This window comes from Magnolia sinica, chromosome 18 (assembly GCF_029962835.1).
Source record: "Magnolia sinica isolate HGM2019 chromosome 18, MsV1, whole genome shotgun sequence".
Lineage (NCBI taxonomy): Eukaryota > Viridiplantae > Streptophyta > Magnoliopsida > Magnoliales > Magnoliaceae > Magnolia > Magnolia sinica.
The window spans coordinates 66,391,859-66,413,936 of NC_080590.1; positions in this window are offsets into that span (position 1 = coordinate 66,391,859).

The following is a 22,078-nucleotide window of genomic DNA, read 5'->3' on the forward strand; positions in this document are numbered from 1 at the left end:
CTTATTGATCAACAGTCTGGATTGTCTTAAGGGTTGGATAATGTGATTGGTGAACTAGTGGACCCTATTAAGTTGTGATACATTTAGATCTTGTAAGGTGTGGAATGCTAGAACTGTAATACACAAACAGTATTTAAGTGGGACTGAGATTATCAGATTCATGTGGTGCAATAGGAAGATGATTTTTGATGGGGTTTCAAACTCCTCTGTCCTCAATAATTATAAGACATGAGTGAGTCCCCAATCCAACACATCAACAAAAATAAGATTTCCCATCAGGACTTCTTTAAGGGTGTAAGGAGAGGAAGACTACGACATCTGGCTTACATCAATAGCATCCCAACAAGGTACACTATTTCATTCATTTGATCTTCATACTCAATGCATAATAAGGTCCTTTTGTAATTCCACGTAAAGTCTTACACAACATGCTATATATTCCAACTCCACGGGCAAATGACAAGCTTTCTCATAAACAAGTCTATAAGGAGACATTCCAATAGGGGTGTTATATGCAGTACAGTAAGCCCACAATGCATCGGCTAGTCAAAGAGACCAATCCTTACGGTCTGAATTTACGATCTTTTCCAAAATGTGCCTAATTTCCCTATTTGAAACTTCAGCTTGCCCACTTGTTTGTGGGTGATAGCGCCATCTCTATAATTCAAGATCGACGAAGTAGGGTTGGAATCCGACATGTAAGATCATCTCCTCTCAAGAAGAGTGTCCTATCTCTACAATTTCCTTCTCCCATATCTCCACATGCAAGGGCGACAATCCGACTGTCCATTTATCTTTTTGTTCACATTTTGCATAACTCCCCTCTCCTACATCTCCCGCTTAGAGTTTGAGTAACCCTTGATTGTATACTCTATACCTTGCCGAACATTTGAATCCTGGTATATTAGAAGTCAACTCTTGCTTGAGCTATTTTTACCTTCTTTTTTTCGTCATTTGCATACTGCATTTGTTCTTCCATTTTTAGTAGCTACCATCTCCTTAAACTCACCTTAGGTTGAGATATTGGGATCTCCTTAGTGGTGATTTGAGTGAGTGGTAGCTTATTAGTTATTATTATTTCATATATTGTTAAATCATTGGCATACTACATTTGTCTTTCTTTCTTTCTTTCTTTTTATTGTAGTTAATATCTCCTCCAACCGCATCATAGGTGTGAACACTGGTGATTTGGATGATTAATGGTATAATATTGATTTCTGAAGTTGTCATTAACTGGCTGGTCAATTAGTATAAGGTCTTTTGGAACATTGAGAATCTCAACAAATCCTAAATCTCATAAAATAGAGACCATACACAAGCTCGGACGGTGGAAGATGTCTAACTCTTTCCATCACTATCACCAAAGTCTTTGCATAAAATCGTCGGTCGCAAATCTTATCTATGAGTCATCTTAAGTTAGAGAGTTTCTAGTTCTCCAACCCAAAGCGACTTCAAGTTTTCACATATACTATTCTCAGACCACACCATACCCATCCAAGACTATGCTAGTAATGAGCAAGAGACACATTAACCACTATTTTTGGGTGCACCAGGGACTAAGTTCATGGAATCTTTAATTCCCTAACAAGTAGTAATTCCAAGGTGTCTAGCCAATCTTCAATTCTAGCCCATATCGGTTAGTGGCAACTAAAAGACCAGAAAATGTACTTGCAAACCAAATCACCTTCACATCATCAAGAGAGGGTCAGGAACTGCCACCTCGAGTGAGCGAGAGAGCTAACCCACTGCTCGTGCATAGACAAACGATTCGATTGATTTTTAGAAGACCCAGAGACCCAACTGATATGTTAAATCTGGTTCAAACTTTTGGATGGAAACCCAGTCCATGGGTGTTTTAGACCTAGACCCACTGACTGTTGAGTTGGGTCAATGAATTATCGGGTTGACCCAACCCACAAATGCATTAAGGAGAGTGAGTGTATTTATTCATTTGATGTTGTTGATCTCTATCAGTGCATGGACAATTTGCCAATTTCAGATCTCTCTTTGCCTATGGAGGTCTTGCTTTCTAGTTTAACATCCCTCTTTCCTCTTTCCATGTCTGTGGATGGCAATGGTCTGATTCAGGTTGGGTTTGGGTTAGCAATCTAAAAATGTCAACATGAATCTGACCCAGGGTGACCCACTTAAAATTGTGTATATGTTGTGTAAACGCATGTTCTATTAATTTTGTTTTGGGTTTTAAGGCCAACACTACAGCGAGGGGTCATCTGGACTACCCTATTGATAAACAATATTGGTGGGTTGAATTGGCAATGATGCAACTCAATCCTGACCATTTACTTGAATGGGCCACATTTTCTAAACCATGTCTAAGACGTTGCCCATTTAGCTAGGCTCTAACCTTCCAGCTCAGAAATGGGTTGGGCCAATTGACCCATTGCAACCCCTGGCTACTCTTATCTCCTCCTTTCGGGAGCCAATTAGGGGCAGCCCTGACCATGGGTCCTACACTCCAAGCCGTCCATCCGTTTTTTAAGATCATAGCAAATCCAAATCTCACATGGAGGAAAAAGTGGTGATTGGCCGTTAAAAACTTCTTGGTGGCCAATCTCATGCTTTTTTTTTTTCCCAATATCGAGGCCTGTGTGACCTTATCAACAGGTTGGATGGGGGAAATAAACATTTCATTGAGGATCTTCTTCATTTTTGGTCTCTTGCCCTAAAATGATCTGAAAAAACAGATGGACGGCGTGGATATATCACCAATACATCAATGTGGGCCCCACGGTCAGGGCTCCAACGCTCTCTTTCTCTAAAAATGTGGACGTACGGGTCGCTATCGCACTCTAAATGAAGCCTGGATATGTTAGTTTTTAGAGTGCGACTCAGAGCTTGTACACGTAGCATCTGTGCCGTCCCACTCGAGAGATGGGTAACACACAATCAGATATGCTGTGATGTTATTCTAACTAGCCAACTCATGGGATATCTAAAGGATAGTTGAAATGGAAAACAATCAACCATCCAAATTCAACTAAGAAATTCCCATTAATTAGAGGTTAAATTGCCTAATCCTTTTTATTCTTGAATTATTTATTATCTACAATATATCCGCTGTTTAGCCACTTTAGTTTGTTTTTGTAACTATACATAGTCTTGTTCTACAATTATATAGGGCATGCATATGAACAACTTCCTGAAAAAGATGACCTTACTGGATACATCAGTTTCCTGCAGCACAAACCCTGTTGGGCCACCATGGATTTCCGTGTGAAATCCACTCCATCCATCAATTTTAGCAGCTGATGCTAGGATCAGATCCCAAAAATGAGGCAGATTCAAGTCCTATGTGGGCCACGCCACAGGAAACAGTAGGAACGGAAACGCTTGCCATTGAAACCTTCCTGAGCTCATCATGATATTTAAATGCCATCCGACCCATTGATGAGGTGATTTTCAACGGGATTGGGTAAAAGAAAGATACCAACCTGATCCAAAACTTCTGGGCCTCAATAAAGTTTCAATGGTGGGCGTTTAACCTGATCCAAAACTTCTGTGGGCATTCAGTACCACTGTTTCTTGTGGTATGGCCCACTTGAATATCGGATCTATTGCAGTTTCATGAGTTGGATAAACTGATAGAAGGAACGCGGTGGGCCCCACAGGAATTTGTTTCTCAGTAACTCCGTTGTAGGAAAGTGGCGTACCCATGCTGGTATACTTAATATGGAACAGACAAGAGTACAACCAACCGGATAAGATCTTCAAAGTCTCCAGCATTATTTAATGTGAGTGATAGATGTCAGCATTGAACTTGTGGCCATGCTGACATCTAAGAGAATAAGATATTTAAATTTCTTTTTTATTAAAATAAAAAAATTATTTTATATATATATATTAAAAATTGGAATAAAATAAATTATTTTAACTCTATTTTAAAAAAAAACAAACAAAAGCATTAAATCATCTTGACTGTGATACAACTAGGTCCTAAATCATGATCATGTTTGCTGATGCAAAAATTTGGTTCACCGAGTTCCCGAGCACATGCACGGATGTACAACAGTAGAGACCCTCGCTGGGGCAGGGACCCTTTGATGCCAAATTCAGGCCTGGAATCTGGGTACAAGTTGTATACACGGAGTTTTGGGTGAGAGATTTTATGTACCTATTTCATTAGGTTAGGCTCCTATTTATACTGTTTGGTTGGAGCGGTCGTTCGTTAATCTAGGCATGATCTCTGCCATTAGGCGTAAAATGCATGGGTGATAATGTCGTCAGTTACTCTGTGACCATGGTTGAGCAGTTAATACCATTGTGCCTCACTGGATTCAACTCGGCTCGGCCGACAGAACTCGACAAGCCGACCAGAAATGGACCGAGCTGATACCTACCGAGCCTAGCCTAGGCTATGTTATGTTGGTTGAAGGAGGCCTAAATCGAAACCGCCGAGCTGTTGTGCGATTGTTCATCTTTGGATGTTTTGAACAGATCCACCCGAGCTCCCCCCATTCTTTCATCGTGGCTCGGATTGATCTTGTTTAATGATTCCCTTTGATAATATTTTCTGAATGTCCGCTTGTTTGGCTGAGCCGATCTTTACCATTGCTCTGGTAGGCCATTTATAACCGCGGATAGGCCGAGCCGAGCCAGGAGGTGGCCAGATTACATATTCCCATAATAGAAGCCCCTTACTTTATGAGTTTGCGATGCAAGCTCGGGGAGTAAATTTAGGTGAAAAAGACAAGCGGGCAGGCTTAGTTCATTTTCCCCAGGATCGATACTGAGAATGATTCAAAATGATGGACTGTAGCTATCGAGGCGTTAATCTATTATGACGACTTCTTCGGCTGTTGGCAAGTGATAGACGGATGCGTGGCACGAGTTAAGGAGGTGAAGCGTTGGGGCGACTGCGGTTCCGCCACATGTAAAGTGGTAGGCGAGGAGGCAGCTTTCCGTTCCATATCATTATGGCTGATCATTAAAGGAAGTGCACGACTTGAGCGATTACGCTGGTCAGGCTAATCATGTTCTGCCACGAGTGATTGGGTGCTCCGTCGGATGACTCTTCGCCTGCGGTAATAAATACCTGTCATGATTGCTTCTTCGGCTGCAAACATTATAAAGCCATCACTCCTCTCAATTGCTTTATCATTTGTTTGTTGTTACTCTGCTGCTGTGATTCCTGGAGCGAGTGAGTTCCTGTGAGTTTTCCCTCTTCTTTTAGTTTCTCAGCTTTTTCCCTTTCCACCATCTTCAATGTCAAACGGCTCGGATAATGTCCGTGAGGTGTACGCTTTCGAAGGCGACACCGAGCCAGAGAGCATAAGTTCTCAGCCCAAGGCCTCGGCAGGGCCATTGACTGTAGTGCCTCTCCGACCTCGGGCCAAAAAAGCTAAGGGCCCGAAGACCGCAGCTCGCCCTAAAGGCACAAAGAGGGCAGCCCAAGCTCCTGCAGATAGGACGGCCGCCGGACCCATAGGTGGACGACCAGTGGAGCTTGTCCCTGGGGGTTCAGTCTTAGTTGAATCCTAGACGGCAGGAATCCGGGCTGAGTTCCAGATCTTGGATTCCGTAGCCATCCGAGCCCCTGGTCCGAATGATGTACCCGGGGATCCGACTGAGGGGGACATTGCTGTATTCATCTACGCCCTCCAATGTGGGTTGCAACTCCCGATCCATCCGTCTGTGTGGACAATGACTACACATTTGAAGCTAGCCCCGAGTTAGCTCGCCCCGGATGCGTGGAGATAGCTGATAGCCACCTACATCCTCTGGCATTAGATAAAAAACAAGGAGCTGACCTCGGACGAATTCATGTCCATCTACCAAGCCAAGCACGACCCTTTAGAGCCGTGCTGGTATGACTTCTCGATGAAGACGAATCGTGGTCCTGGGCTCGTTGTCAGACTTCCAACTTCCAACAAAGATTGAAAAAATAAATGATTCTGGGCTTCGGGAGAGTGGGAGGTGCATGGAGCCGAGCTTAGAGGTATTCGCGTCAAAGTGCCCACAAAATTCTCAACCCTAGGTTGGATTTTTGTGAAGCCGTTCTTCTATTGTACATGTAGGCTTTGTGATGTACCCAATTGACTTATGTTGTTCTTCTATAGTTTACGCGAAAGGTCCTCCCGAGCTCTTCTCCTTCCTTCGAGCCCAAGTCAACAAGGCGAGGGTACTAAAGGAGGAATCTCGCATCTGGCATGACCTCATTACTCTGGATACTCTTCATCAATTTGGGCTTTGCAAGATTAAACCTCTTGCCTCTGCTCATGGTAAGTATTCATCCATAGTCGTACTTGAGTTTTGTTGACTTTAGTGCTTTTTGAACCGAGTTGTACTGTGCAGGTATGGCTGAGCCTTCGGGAACCAAAAAGAGGAAGCGGCCTCCTCCCCTTAACGAGATGATCCTGGTGAAGGTCACTACTCAGAAGAAAGAGACTTCTCATCATGAGGCCAGGCCCGCTACTACTCTCACCCGTGCTCCTGAAGTGCCCCCAACCACCCCTTCGCATCCTCCCAAGATTGAAAGGGAAGTAGTTGGAGAAACCGCCACCCCCACCCTATCCGAGGCTAGGAGGGAAACTACGGTGGCGGCAGAGCACATCCAACTTATGCCTGCCAAAGTCGACTACCTGCTCGGCAAGACTGGTTCGCCGGTCAGGGGAGCCGACGCGCCGGTAGTCGAGACTCAAGCCTCAGTTGCCAGTGGCGTCGGTGAGGCCGCTGGATCTGCGCCTTGTGCCTGGGAGGCTGGGGAGCTTCCGTCCGGCCATTACATGTCCCGCCTAGCTGATTGGGCGGCGAAGAGCGTCCCTGAGGAGGAGATCACCAACCTTCTCGCCGCCGCCATGAGGCTTTCCTAATTGACATAGCCTCAGTCTGCTATAAGGTAAACTGCCTTCTTTTTCTGATCTTCTCCCTTTGATTCTGAGCTTTCTCTCATTATATGTATCGTTCAGTTGCTCCCCATGTTTCTATCGACTCGGGAAAGGTTGGAGGAGTTGGAAGAGGCCCTCTAGAATGGGAGGGCCGAGGCTGAGGCACTTTTGAAGGCTGCGGATGAGGAATGAGAAGCTCTGAAGGGCCAGCTGGCAGAAGCGTGGGTCAAGGAGAGGTTAGTGATGGAAGAGCTTGATGGGTTGGAGACATGATCTATCAATGCCCTCCAATGGAGATGACTTTATCCCCTGCAAAGCCGTGCAGTGGGTTTGGATGGGTCGGAGACGTGATCTGTCGGAGTACAGTATGTCGGCCGAGCTAAGAATGCGGTACACCTTTCGACTGGCTATAGACATAGCCACAACCAGAGTATCGTCGTGAGGGTGCTAAATACCGCATGCGTCATCTTCTGTAAAAGTCAGACTGCACAAACTCATTCGCGGCTCCTTGCTCGGTCTATCTGCTAGGTGGACATAATGTTCAGGGTCGGTGCTCCGATCATGTGCTTTGCACACTCGGTTCGAGTCTCCTCCCCCGGATGGTCCTCCGCAAATAGTTTGAATCTCAATACTATCGTCTGGTCCTCTGCTCAGCTGTTCATTTTCTCCAGCTTGCTTGTCCTTCTTCATGTACTCTCACAAATGCCCTTTGCGGATGAAAGTCTCGATCTCTTCTTTAAGGTCGACGTAATCGCTAGTGTTGTGGCCATGGTCGTGGTGAAAATGACAGTATTTACGCTTATCTCGCTGACTCGCATCCATCTTCATATAACTCGGCCACCTTAAAAGCTTCTTGTCTCGGACCTTTAGGAGGACTTGCTTGGGAGACGTATTGAGAGGAGTGTACGAACTAAATTGCTCTCGGGACGTCTGTTCGGACTTTAGCTTCGCGAGGTATCCTCGTCCGATCTCTTCTTGCTCGTACTTGACTGATGCGGAGCCTCCTTACGCTTCTTATCCCTCGTGAAATTTTCCGCGCTTTGGGTTCCCTTCCGTGAACTGAAGAAATCTTCGGCATTTGAGTATTTCTGAGCTCAGTTCATGAGCTCTCCTAATGTGGCCTGAGGATTCTTCCCTATCGAGAAGAGAAACTTTCCTTCTTTAAGTCCAGCAATCATCGCAGCCAGAGCCATCTTGTCAGAGTAGTCGTTGACCGCCTCTTTGTTGAACCAGAGAATGCAATCTTTCAATGCTTCTCCCTCCTTTTGTTTAATGGTTAGCAGGTGAGTAGATGGCTTTCAGCGCTGTTTCCCGACGATGAATTGTGTCAGGAATGCTTTATTGAGCTCGACAAACGAGCTGATTGACTTCAGCTTTAGCTGTCTGTACAAACCCCGCGCAATTCTTGTGAGCGTTAGGGAGAAAGCACGACACATGATTGGTCCGGAGGCTGATCAAAGTTCCATCTATGATCGATAGGATTCTATGTGCTCGGTTGGATCCTCAGAACCCGAGTACGGCGTGATGGGAGGCATCCGGAACCTCGGAGGCATTACAAAACTCATTATCTCATCGGTGAATAGGGGCGTGGTTTCTTCCATCATTGCCTCTATTATGGTCGGGGCCTGTGCTTGATAAGCTCGACCATGGTACCAATCTGACTTCGCGATTCGTCAAGCTGGGCTTCCCAAGGGTTTCTGTTCTTGGCAACAGTTTCGCGAAGTGGCTCTGCTTTGGGAGTCTTCTCGTGTCTCCTCTTCTCCAATTCATGACAGAGATCAGTGGGAGCTAGTACCGAAGTTCTCGAGACGTAAGTCGGTGCTCGCGTCGACAGGCTTCGAGGTGCTGCCCTTTGAGAACCAGCAAGGATGGAGCTTTCCACCATTACTGGGGCTACTACCTTTTGAGCGAGAGGAGGGAGCTACCTAGCCATCTGCTGTCTCATGAGACAGAGATAATTTACCGGCATCTTAACTTGATTTTGCAAAGAATGATATCAGCTTCCTCGATTTTGAGATTGCTGTGTCGGTCCCATTGGGGCTGACTCAGTGTGTAATTGAGAAGACAAATTTCGCTGCCCAGTTGGCTTGGGATCCGCGGCAACGACAGGAGGAAGTGCCTTCTTTTTTCCTTTTGCCATTCTTTCTTTTATGATACTAGTAGGAACGGTCTTTTATTCCGTTTCTCAAAGACGACGCCAAAATGTTGATGCAAAAATCTGGTTCACCATTGCCGAGCTCCTAAATCCGAGCACCTGCACAGATGAATGACAATGGAGACCCTGGCTAGAGCAGGGGACCCTCTAATGCCAAAGTCAGGCCTAGAATCTGGGTCTAATTTGTGTAGATGGGGTTTTAGGTGGGAGATTTTGTGTACCTGTTCCAATAGGTTAAGCTCCTATTTATACCGTTTGGTTGGAGTGGACATCCATTTATCAAGGCACAATCTCTGCCATTAGGCGTGAAACACATGCATGATGATGTCGTCAGTTACTCTGTGACCGTGGTTGAACGGTTAATGCCATCGTGCCTTACTGGATTCAACTCGGTTCGACTAACAGAACTCGACGAGCCGACCAGAAATGGACCAAGCTAATACCTACCGAGCCAAGCCTAGGCTATGTTATGTTGGTTGAAGGAGGCCTAAATCAGAACCACCGAGCTGTTGCGCGATTGTTCATCTTCGGATGTTTCGGACAGATCCACCCGAACTCCCCCCATTCTTTCATTGTGGCTCAGATTGATCTTGTTTAATGATTCCCTTTGACAATATTTCCTGAATGTCCGCTAATTTGGCTGAGCTGACCTTGACCATTGCTTTGGTAGGCCATTTATAATCGCGAATAGGCCGAACTGAGCCAGGAGGTGGTCAGATCACATTTTCCTATAACAATGTTAATTTCAAATTAGACTTGAAAAGCAATTATCATCATCATTTTATCCCAGTTATCTCAATTAATTGGGTCGTTCTCAAGAATCTTATTGCCATTTCATTGACACAATATCCTCAGTTAAATTTGGAGTCTTTTACAAGAATTTAGAAAATTTTGGAGTCTTTTACAAGAATTTTGTCTAAGAATTTTATAAGGTGGGCCTTATTGATCAACCGTCTATATTACCCTAAGGGTTGGATGGTGTGATCGGAAGTATCAATGGGCCTCACTCAGCTATGATTCATCTAAAATCGTGTTGGGGGTGGTGTGTTACAATTGTGTCACACACACAGTGTTCTATTTGGACTAGGATTACCAAATTCGTGCGGAGCCTTAGGGTGAGGAGTTTTGACAGGGTTTTAAACTCCTTAACCATATAAACTATATAAACAGGGATGAGTCCCCAAGCCTACATATGACTGAAGCTTTTCATCCCATCACGGTGCTTCTCTAAGGGTGTAAGGTACAAAAGACTACGACATTAAGCCTCCAGCGATAGCGTACCGATCAGGTACATGATGTATTCAATTTATTTGATATCCATACTCAATACATAGCACAGTCCTTTGCAATTCCGCATATAGTTTATATTTTGTTTTGCCATTTCACTGACACCATACCCTCAGTTAAATTATATGTCACTAAGACTTTTCTTACCACCTATGCTCATATCCATTTATCTCTTCTTTTTTTTGTCCTTAAAACGTTTAACTTAAAGTTCTTGGTCCTGGTTGCAAGTGACCACATCATTTAAGTTTACTTTTCCGTCTTATTACTTATTCATGTTACTCATAAGCTCCTTCGAATATATATATATATATATATATTTAAATTTCTATAACCTTACTTATCTTTTCACCCATCCATCTCAACATCTTCATTTCAACTACACTCATCCAATGATCATGTTGTTCTTTAACTGCCTAACATTTTATGCCATAAAGTATGACTGATTATATAGCTATTTATTTACATCTAACCTAATATCGTTAGATCTGATGGGTAGAAAGCCAACAGACATTTGGTTTGATTTGAGTCCTATTTGACTTTGGCATGCTTGACATGTACACACTACATTAATTACCAAATTTGAGCCAAACACTGTCTTTGTAAAGTTCCCATACAGTTTGATGGGTATGTTGCAAATGAATAAATCTCCGAGGTATATCTTAGCTTGAATTGTATGAGTAATGCCCTTCTCAATCTCTTTAACTTTCATGAATTATCAACTCAAGATATTAAAAATGGTCATTTTGATGAGAATTAAAAACAAATTTAATTGCAATTTTAGGGTTACTTTATTATGAGGAATTCATAAGAAGGTATTACAATCCATTTACTTTCTATCTTTGGAGGTAAAATTGACAATTCAATTCAATAAAGAGTATAGATTCAGCCTAAAAACCATAGAGAAATTGAAAATCAATTTATTGATACTACCTACTTTTCGTTCCTAAACACGACTTGCTATAGAATAATTTTGAAATATATTTGGAAAATAATGCTTAAAATAAAATGCCAAAACACGACCCATCATATGTTGACAAAACTAATATTTAAAATATAATATCACTTATTTGTTGGCTCCATTCAAAGTGAGGCAACCTTTGAATGCCCATCCCCCAATTTACTTTGATTTGATAATCCAAACCATATGATTAATGGCTATCGAAGTAGTTTCAATATCTAAGTGATATTTATCACAGTTCTAGCAGCTCTACCATAGCATTTTCCTAGTCGAATGGACATTGTTTAGAGAGTTTGTTTTGCCTATGTTGCGACTTGGCACGTGTCACCTCTTGGGGCCCACATGCAGAAGGGGTTTGATGATTGGAACTGCTATGCTCTTAGTGCTATAATAAGTGAGCTATGGTGCAATAATCATCCCTTAAAAAGTGATGTGGCTTATGGAGTTAGATGTGAGCCGCTTACAATGCTATTATCAGTGTTTTATACTCGCCTACAACGTGATGGCCACTCATTTAGTGACTTTCTTACCATGGTGGTCTTAAAGAGTATCATTGACACAAGGAAAAGCATGAAATAATAATGAATAAGAAGATCACTATCTTCCCAATTACTCAAAACCTTGAATCTACAAGGGTAGTTCTTTATGACATAAGAAATAAGAGAGAAAATTCTAGTAATTTTATTGAATAATTATTTTAAGAGTTTTGATTAAATACCAAAATCCTAATTCATATAAAAATTACTTGAAATAGAAAATTTTCTCCCAAATGCTAAATTTTTTAAAAATAAAACCGTCAAAATAAACCTTATTGGAGTATTCCCAAAGATGAAAAATCCTTAAACTACAAGAGTATAAAAATATGATGAAAATGAAAAAAATCTAAAGTATTAATTATTTTTTTCTAAAATCACAAATTTGAACTAGAAACGTTTGTAAAACAGATAAATAATCAGTGTAGCAGGTCAGTTGGCCCCGAAAGCATCGTTACATAAAGATCGATATGTCGTGCGTTTCGTGATGATCCCAGATCAAAAGTTATGACTGATTTACGTTCAATACTTTGAACGGCAATTTCTCCCTATTCAGACATATTTGGGCCAGTTACGTAAAGCACTACATAAGATTGGGCCAGTTCTAACGGACTACTTCCACTTTCATTAAGCTTCTTTTGGTCCAGTTGTGTCAAGAACACATCTGTAGCCCATTTTACATCAATCATCTATGATGACCCATGTTGGTGACCCTCAAATTATGACATGGATAAAACAAACTTGTTTGGAGAGTTTGTTTTTACGATGTTGCAATTTTGGATTAGCATCTTAAATGCTGGAACACCACCGAATTTGTTGAGAATTTCATATTTGGTTAAATTAAATAGTGTATTTGAAAATCAAAAATCAAAATTTGAATTTCAAATGAAAATTCAAAAAATTCATTTTTCCCTCCAAAATAATTCTAAAATTTTGTGAAAAGAAATGTGATTTTCATTTGTCTCACATTACTTAGAGAGGAGAGATTTCTTGGGTATATAAATAATCTTTTTCCATAGCTTGGAAAAGAGGGAAAGATAGCTTAGGGTTGCCTATTCCAGTGTGAAGCACTGAAACACACGCACGCGCACATGCAGCTAGCGTTGGCGAGGGTGTGGGTAGTGAGGTTGTGTGGTTGTAGAGGCACCAGTGGCTCACTTTGCACTTCGCACTGTAAACGGTCAAATCTGACCGTGGCAGAGAATAACTAGAAAATGACATTGGTTAATGCCAACGATCCAAAAATGGACATCCATTAAATAATCCAAATGATCATATCATTAATCTAATAGTCTAAAATGTCTGAATTAATGATCCAATGGTTTGAAACATTTTGATTAATGAGCCAAATGTTAGAAATATTTTTGCAATGTTCTGATAATTGATTGCCTCAAGTGCAACAGTCTATTCACCCCATCTATATAAATCGAACCCCCCAGGTCCAGATCAATCATTAGAAATTCGATCAATCTTCTTTACAAGAACAAATCTCTCTTTTTTTATTTAACAAGTTAGTAACATACAGAGTTCTTGAACTCATTGGGTCCCGAGTCCACTTACTCACTAAGTCTGCCAGAGACAATGACTACATTAGTTGAGTTCTTAAGGTGGCCCCTTTGTGATTGCTACGTGCAGGTCCAAACAATGCTTGTCGTATCCTAAAAGCATTCGCTAGCAACCCATCAACGATATCTAATCTGAGAGGAGAGGGGGCAAATTACACTTTAAGGACAACATATCTGATACGTTCTTCAGCCTGATTCAAAACAATTTTTTGATTTAATTTTTTGGTATCCAAATTCTTTATTTCGAAATAATTTCCCAACCATCTTAAAACGTAATTCTCATGGATACGGAAAGTGTTGCGTCAATCAAGTTGATAAACCAAGAGCTTATTAGGCTAGACCAAATTGATAATACTAACTTCACTAGGTGGCAAGACAGGCTAAAATTTCTTCTCACTGCCCTAAAAATCTTTTACATCCTGGACCTAAACCTGTAACCACTTTCAGAGGTGATTGATAACGATACTGAAGAACCGGTCGCTATAAGAACTAAGCGTCAAGAAGATGAGTTGTTATGTCGCAGTCACATCCTGAACACCCTATTCGACCGTCTATATGACTTGTACACATGAACATCCTTGGCCAAAGAAAACTGGAACAAGCTGGAATTCATGTACAAGGCTGAAGAAGATGGAATAAAGAGATTCTTAATTTCTAAATACTTCAATTTCACAATTATAGATAATAAGCCTCTACTGGCAAAGATCTAAGAATTGCAATTGATCATTAATAAAATTAAGGCCTTAAAACTAGACATCCATGAATCCTTCTAAGTTGGGGCCATAATAGCCTAGCTGTCTCCAAGCTGGAAAAATTACGTAGAGAAACTACTACATAAATTTGAAGAATTCATCTTGTAACAAATTCAAAAGCATCTCCGGATTGAGGAAAAATCTAGCAATTGATATTAGAAATATAATACTAATTGTGCATCCTCATCCAAGGTTAATGCAGTAGAAAAGCCATCTCAGAACAATAACCTTGAGAAGAAGAAATCCCTAAAACTCAATAAGTATCAAGGGAAATTCAAAAAGACCCATATGAAAAGAATAATAAACTCAAAAGGCATTGCTATGTCTATGGAAAGACCGGACATTTCGCCCAAGTCTGTAAGTTAAAAAGGAAAGCTTGAAGGGGAGGGGGGCCTGTCAATAGGACTATGACAAATAAATATTTAAAGTACTAAAATAATAAATAAATCAGAATAAATCACAAATCTCAATAGCACTAGTATTGAAAAATTGATTCAAACTTAGTTCGTAGGACAACCTTACACCAAAAACAAAGTTTTAGGTAGGACAACCTGATTTCACGAACGTTTGTAAGGATCAAGACTTCAAACCAAGCAAGAGATAATAAACCTATCTATTACAATCATTCACCAGTGCAGAAATAAAGTTACAATAATTCATCACATACACAAAAATTAAACATTCACCACAACACAAGGAGTTATAGTGGTTCGGTGTGTACACCAACTGTTCTCAAACAGCCACACCTACTCCACTCCCAATAATCACAACCCACGTGATATTGGCGTTCACTAAAAATAAGGTTTTCATAGGTTCACCTTAAAACCTTATACAATTATGATTTTAGAAGGGCTATCACAAACAAAAATCTCAAGCTAAGGTTTTCTGGTTATCTCAGTCAAAACCAATATATGAGATTTTCTGGCTATCTTAAAGAAACCAAAATACAAATAATAGAATTGTACTTATCTTCTCTTTGAAGATGTTTTTGATGTAGCTTGTGGAACCGCTTTGCTTGAAGTAGAATGTTCAATGTCCAATAATACAAACAAGGGTTCTATGTTCTAGATTGATTTTAAATTAATTCAAACTAAAGACTACTTGTTTGAATTCCTCAGATCTCAAAGAAGAGTGATTACTCTCTTTTTAAAACATAAGATTTATGAAAAGAGATCAAGGAATTAAAATAAAAGGCTATATAAACAAAATTTAAAATACCATGCAATAGCTTGAAAACAGTGGGGACTTCTCTCTCTCTCTTGGTGAGGGCTTTTCTTAGCTTAAATGAGTAATTTCTATTGAGATTTGGTCTGCAGAATCACGCTGATATGGATCTAGGATAGCAATCTAATAGCACCAAGTAAACATAAGAGAACAAAAAGATTTAACATGGAAAACCCTTTTAGGAAAAAACCACGGCATAAAGCGACATAAATCCACTATGAAAGCATAAATTACAAAGAGAAAGGACTTACCTGATTCGAACAACCTCGAATCTCACCCTTGCTACACCCTTTGAAACCCTAGAACCCCTTATAAAAACCCTTTACATACCTTTAGAAAGCCTTCACCTCTCTTAGAATGGCCCTAGGAACTCCTATTTATAGATTAGGACATCTTACTTTCGCACCGACTTGGAATAGTCCGAAAAGCACCTCAAATTTACGCAATCTGCGCACAAACTGTGTAACCTTCGGTTGGTCTAAGTAGAGCTTAGGCTAACTGACTGACACTTCAGTTTCCCGAACTTGACCTTAGGCTGGCCGAACTTCCCGTAAATTCCAAAAGGATATGCTGCTGGATTTTTAGCCAAACTATCTTTGGCTAGCCGAATTTCCTTGATGACATTGAGCCTGTTTGACAGATTTAAGACATTTATCAACAAAAATTTTCACCATGTCTTTAATATTCAAACATGTAGCTTCTTGACTCCTTCTCTTATGTCTACCTTGCATCATAGCTCCATCAACGCTTCTCATGCACACTCTGTCTTCCTTTTACGCCATCGCCAAGCCCAGAGAAGTTGTACAGAACTTGAACTTCTCTGAATGAATGATCTTGGTAAGCATGTCTGCTAGATTTGAATCCACATACCCAACCACCTTTGCTCCTGTCTTCTCAAAAGTAAGACGTAGTCCTTCGTACCTGGAATGTATCGAAGTAACCATCTCATCGCATCTCAATGTTGCTAGCTAGGGTATCTGCTCACAACACTGATTGCCTGTGAAATAACTGATCTAATACAAACCATGGCATACATTGGCAACCATATTCGAATAAGGCTCATGAGACATATCCTGCTTTTTCTCATCTATTTTGGGATATGTCCTGAGGAAAAGTTGAGAAGAGATGTGTGGGGAATGCTCACCGGCTTTGCCTGGTCCATCACATACTTGATCAAAACCTACCGAAGATATTTTGTCTGAGATAACCAAAGTCTACTCCTCTTCCAGTCTCTATCAATGCCGATAACCATCTTTGCAGCCCCCTGATCCTTCATCTCGAATGTCCCACTTAATTGAGTCTTTAATACATTGGTTTCAGACATGTCATAATTGGCAATCTACATGTTATCAACATACAATTCCTGACTCACATGAAGGAATCAAATCATAAACCACTGCCTAGGTGACATACAATGACCTCCTGCATACTTTTTTTCTCAACCCCTTTAACTTCGAATCGCTTTGGTTGCTTCATGTAGAACCGCTCTTCCAATTTTCCATGCAGAAGCATGGTCTTCTCATCCATCGTTCTAGCTCGAGATCGAATTGGCCAACCAGCGCCAATCACGGATCTAATAGACACCTGCTATACCGTCGGCGTGAATATTTTTAAGAAGTCAATCCCTTCTCTCTAAGCATAACCCTTCACTACTAACCTTGCTCTGTATCTATGTTGTATCCTCTTGAAGATCTACCTGCATCCAACAGCTATCTGGCCCATTAGAAGCTCCACCAGCTCTCATGTGTCGGCCTGGTACAATGAGTCCATAACATCGTCCATAGTCACCTTCCACTTCTCAGCACCAGGCTCACCTAGAGCCATCTGAATAGAAGACGGATCCCCCTCGTCTACAATGAGGGCATATGCGATATTGGAGTCGTCCATGCACCTTGCCAATATCTTACGATTATGTTGTGTGATTCTTCTCACAAGTGGCTACTCCATCTGCTTCGTATCTCTGTTCGTAGATCTCAACCTTCATGCTTTACCCCCTCATGTGGCCATGCCCAGTATGTCACACACATGCAGATGTGAAATCTATTACAGCCACTACAGCTCCACCTTTTATGGTGCTCCCTATTAACTTGTAAATATTATAGAGTCATTGCGCTTTCATGATTACCCGTACCCCCTTAGATACTTTAAGGGCACCATCAATGCCTGTGAACTTGCAGCCCATTACGTCAAGTACACCAAGAGAAATCAGATTTTTCTTCAAATCAGGAACGTGCCTCACATTAGTCAGGGTATGCTCTGTACCATCGAACATCTTGATTCACATCGTACCAACAACCACAACATCACAGGCAATCCCATTGCCCATAACCAGCTGTCCACCATCGCGCTCTTTGTAGCTGGTGAACCAACTCCGATGGGTCATGTGAAAAGATGCCCCTGTGTCTAGAATCCATTCGCCCTTACGATCATCGTATGGGTGTCTGATCGTTGACACAGACAAGACATTACCATCACATCCACTCGATCCATTTGACGTGACAGCATTGGCCTCCCTGTACGAAGCCTCAGATTCTTCTATCTTTGATTTAAGATTTTCACAATCCATCTTCGTATGTCCTTCCATCCCATAGTTCTAGCAGTTTATCTTACCTTTGCCCTTGCCCTTGGATTTGGATCTAGAACTTGAAGATCATGTACCCTGTTTAGAACTCCTGCCCCTCGTAAACCGTGCACCAGAGGATGTCCCCATGTCACCGTTTATCTTTCTCATGGCTTTCCCTTGAAGGGCTGAGATAATGGTGTCGACACTCTGGGTTTTATTCGTAGTACACATTGTGTCCTTGAATGACTCATACGTCGCCGGAAGAGAATTCAGCAACATACGTGCTTGTTCTTCATCTTTCATCACTTCCTCCATATCCAACAATTTGCAAACCAATTTATTAAAGTTGGTGATGTGAGCCTCCAGATCTCCACCCTCTGCCATCTTGAAGTTATACCACTGACGCTTCAAGTGTAGGTGATTTTCTTTGTATATACATCCTTTAACTTCGCCCATAACTTAGACACAGTTTTCTCCCTCATGACATTGTAGAGAACCTCATCCGTGAGACATAAATGGATCGAGGATAAGGCCTTCTTATCAAGAGTATTCCAATCATCATCAGTCATAGTAGACTTTCGCTCCTCAAGAGCACCATCTTCGCCTTGCTTAATTAAGGAACTGATCATCTTGATCTTCCATAACTCAAAGTTATTTTTTCCTGAGTACTTCTCAATATCATACCTAGTGCTTACCATTATTGCTTATCCCTCAGATTCAAATCTGTGCCCCAACAATTGCTCTAATACCACTTGTTGGGATTTGGTCTACGGAATCACACAGATATGGATCTAGGATAGCAATCCAATAGCACCAAGTAAACACAAGAGAATACAAAGATTTAACGTGGAAAACCCTTTCGGGAAAAAATCACGACACAAAGCGATGGAAATCCACTATGAAAGCATAAATTACAAAGAGAAAGGACTTACTCGATTTGAACAACCTCGAATCTCACCCTTGCTACACCCTTTGAAACCCTAAAACCCCTTTTAGAAACCCTTTGAATACCTTTAGAAAGCCTTCACCTCTCTTAGAATGGCCCTAGGAACTCCTATTTATAGATTAGGAAATCTTACTTTTGCACCGCCTTGAAATAGTTCGGAAAGTGCCTCAAATTTATGTAGTCCGCGAACAAACTACGTAACCTTCAGCTAGCCTAAGAAAAGCTTGGGGTAGCTGACCGACACTTCGGCTAACCGAACTTTACCTTAGGCTGGCCGAACTTCCCGTAAATTTCGAAAGAAACGTTGCTGGATTTTCAGCTGAACTATCTTGGGCTGGCCGAATTTCCTTAATGACATTGAGCCTGTTTGACAGATTTAAGACATCTATCAACAAAATTTTTGAATGAGAGAAGGCCTCTATTTATAGTTAGAAATGCTGTTTTTTGGACTCGTCTAAGATTTAACAAAATTTCAAATTTTGGGCGTGATCGGATAAAACTGTTCTTCAACTAGTCGAAGGCCCTGCTTGACTAGTTGAGGGCCCTACTTGATTGGTCGAGCATGGGCTTCGACTAGTCGAGGGTGCCAAAAAATAGTTGTTGGACTTCGAATTGAGCAACCCTTGATTGGTCGAAGGTCCCTCTTCGACTGGTCGAGAAACACCAGAAATATCCATTTTTTGCATTTCAAACTTGGACTGGTCGAAGATTATCTTAGACTGGTCGAGACACAACTTAGACTAGTCGAACTAAAGCCTACCAAAGTATAAAAACCTATATAAGTTTATCTTTTGAATGCACCTAAGTCTAAGGTCTTTCTAGGGTCTATTATACCTGAGAAGACTAGAGATTGAAGTGTAAAGCTTGAATCTTCAATAAAGTATAGTTGATCTTATACTTGAAGTGTAGTCGAAGGTGGAGCTTGATCTTCTACTATAAGTGTAGTAGAACTTGAACTCATTTTAGCTTGAACTTTTCAACTTCATGACTCACTTGAAGGTGAACTTTCTATCTTGAATCTCTTGAAGGTGAACTTTCCACTTGATTCACATTATGTGAACCATAGCATAAGCTGTTTTGTCTCATCGAAATTTGACAAACAAGAGTGTGCTTTATACATTATAGCACTTACAGTTACTGTAAAAAGCCTAAGAAAGAAGCTAATGCAATAGACGATGACATAGTCTCAATGGTCATGGAAGTGAACATGGTTCAAGGAAAAGTCTCCAATTGGTGGTATAATGCAGGTGCTGACTATGTATGTTATGATAGATCCACCTTCAAAACTTATGAATACGTGACCAATGGTCAAGAGGTTCAAATGAGAGAACGAAATTCATTGACAAAAGGAACCCTGGAACTTGTGTTTACCTCTAAAAAGAAATTAATCTTGACCAATGTGTTGCACGTCCCAAATATGAGGAGAAACTTGGTTTCGGTGAAACTTTTAAGTAAACTAAGGATCAAGGTTGTATTTGAATTGGGCAAGTTGATCGTGTCTAGGAATGAGACTTTTATTGGGAAGAGATATGCTTGTAATGGGATGATTAGGTTTTCCTTAAATGAAAATAATTCTTTTGCTTATATGGTTGAGTTTGTATCCTTGTGGCATGGTAAATTAGCACATGTAGGCTATAATACCATTAGACTCATGGCTAAGAATGGTCTAATCTTATATGATGAAAGTAAGAACGATAAATGTGAAGTGTGCATACGATCTAAGATGACTAAGAAACTATTTCCAAGAATTGAGAGATCAACTCAAGTATTGAACTTAGTGCACACTGACATATGCGAGTTAAATGACATTCTTATCTAAGGAGGCAAAAGGTACTTCATAACATTTGTTGATGCAGTTTTCCGATGGACCCTTTATAGTGTTCCTCCTTGAACCTGCATGGACAAAGGTAAGAGACAAAGGAGGCCCTGGTTCGTTCAGGGGACTCTCTAATGCCTAAGTCAGACTCGAGGTCTAGGAAAGAGATTAGTCGGGTGTTTTCTTAGTTCTTGAGAACATACCTTAAGATGGGAATAACTCGCCTATTTATAGGGTAGAGGGGATCCCATTATGAGGGGGATCTTCCCATATATCTTGGAAAGCTGTTACAATGCGGGATCTTCCCGAGATTACAGGTTCCCGTGATGGTCGGGATTTGGTTTTATCTTCGGGAGATCATGGGAGAGATCTTTAAAGATCCATAGAGCTTATAGCTTGGCTTTAAGTCGTACTTCGAGGCGGGCGTCGAGTTGGAAATGATCGATATCGTTCTACTCGATAGATCGACATTCACCATTTTCGACCGTCAGTTGAGCCAGAGGGACAATATTTCCCTCGTCCTAATGATGAACCTTCTTGACTTTGCTGGGAGTATTTGTTTAGTTTGCTGTGATTTATGACTGGGCTATGGCCGATCTATGACCGTTCTTCAACTGTTCTTTAATCGATCTATGGCCGATCTATAATCGAACTATGGTCGATCTATGATCGTCATGCAATATATTATATGGTCTTTTCTAATGTCATTTTTACCTGTAGGTTTGCATACACTTGATCTTTCACTTGAAATCATTTTGAACCTTCAATTCTTGAAATATTGAGTCGCACTCTTGAAGTGTTGTAGAGGACTAAAGTGTGTTAAAGATCTATACCGTATTTTATCTACAACATTTGACAACAACATGTGTACATAGAACATTAGCACTTACAATATCCCCCTTAGTCAATTTCGTGATAAAACATTACTTACACATCACATTCCACATTACACTTACTACAATGGTCATAAGGACTCGACAACCAAAATCAGAAGCAGAATACGACTTTGGATCAAATCTTGAAGATGAAATTATTGTATGCTCCTCTTACTCCCCCCGAGAAATATACTCAAGAAAATCTTGTTTTCCATACAAATATGAGATGTTTCACATAAACCAAGAAAATCTTGTTTTCCATATAAATATGAGATGTTTCACATAAACATAAGATTTTCTACCAGATTTATCTCTCCCCCCTTCTTGTCACAATTTAGCAAAGGGAGATAAAATTCAAGAAAGATATAGGAAGCAGTAATAGCAAATATTAACTACATCAAAGTGCATCAAGTAACTAAGCATTGTCAAGCTAATACTTGTAAGTTAACATGCTAAAAAGTCTAAAAATATCTAGCAAATAATCCAAGTAAAAATAGTAATTATTACAAATCATTCAGATTCAGAAGAGGATGGAGCGGGCATCTCAGGATCAATGGTT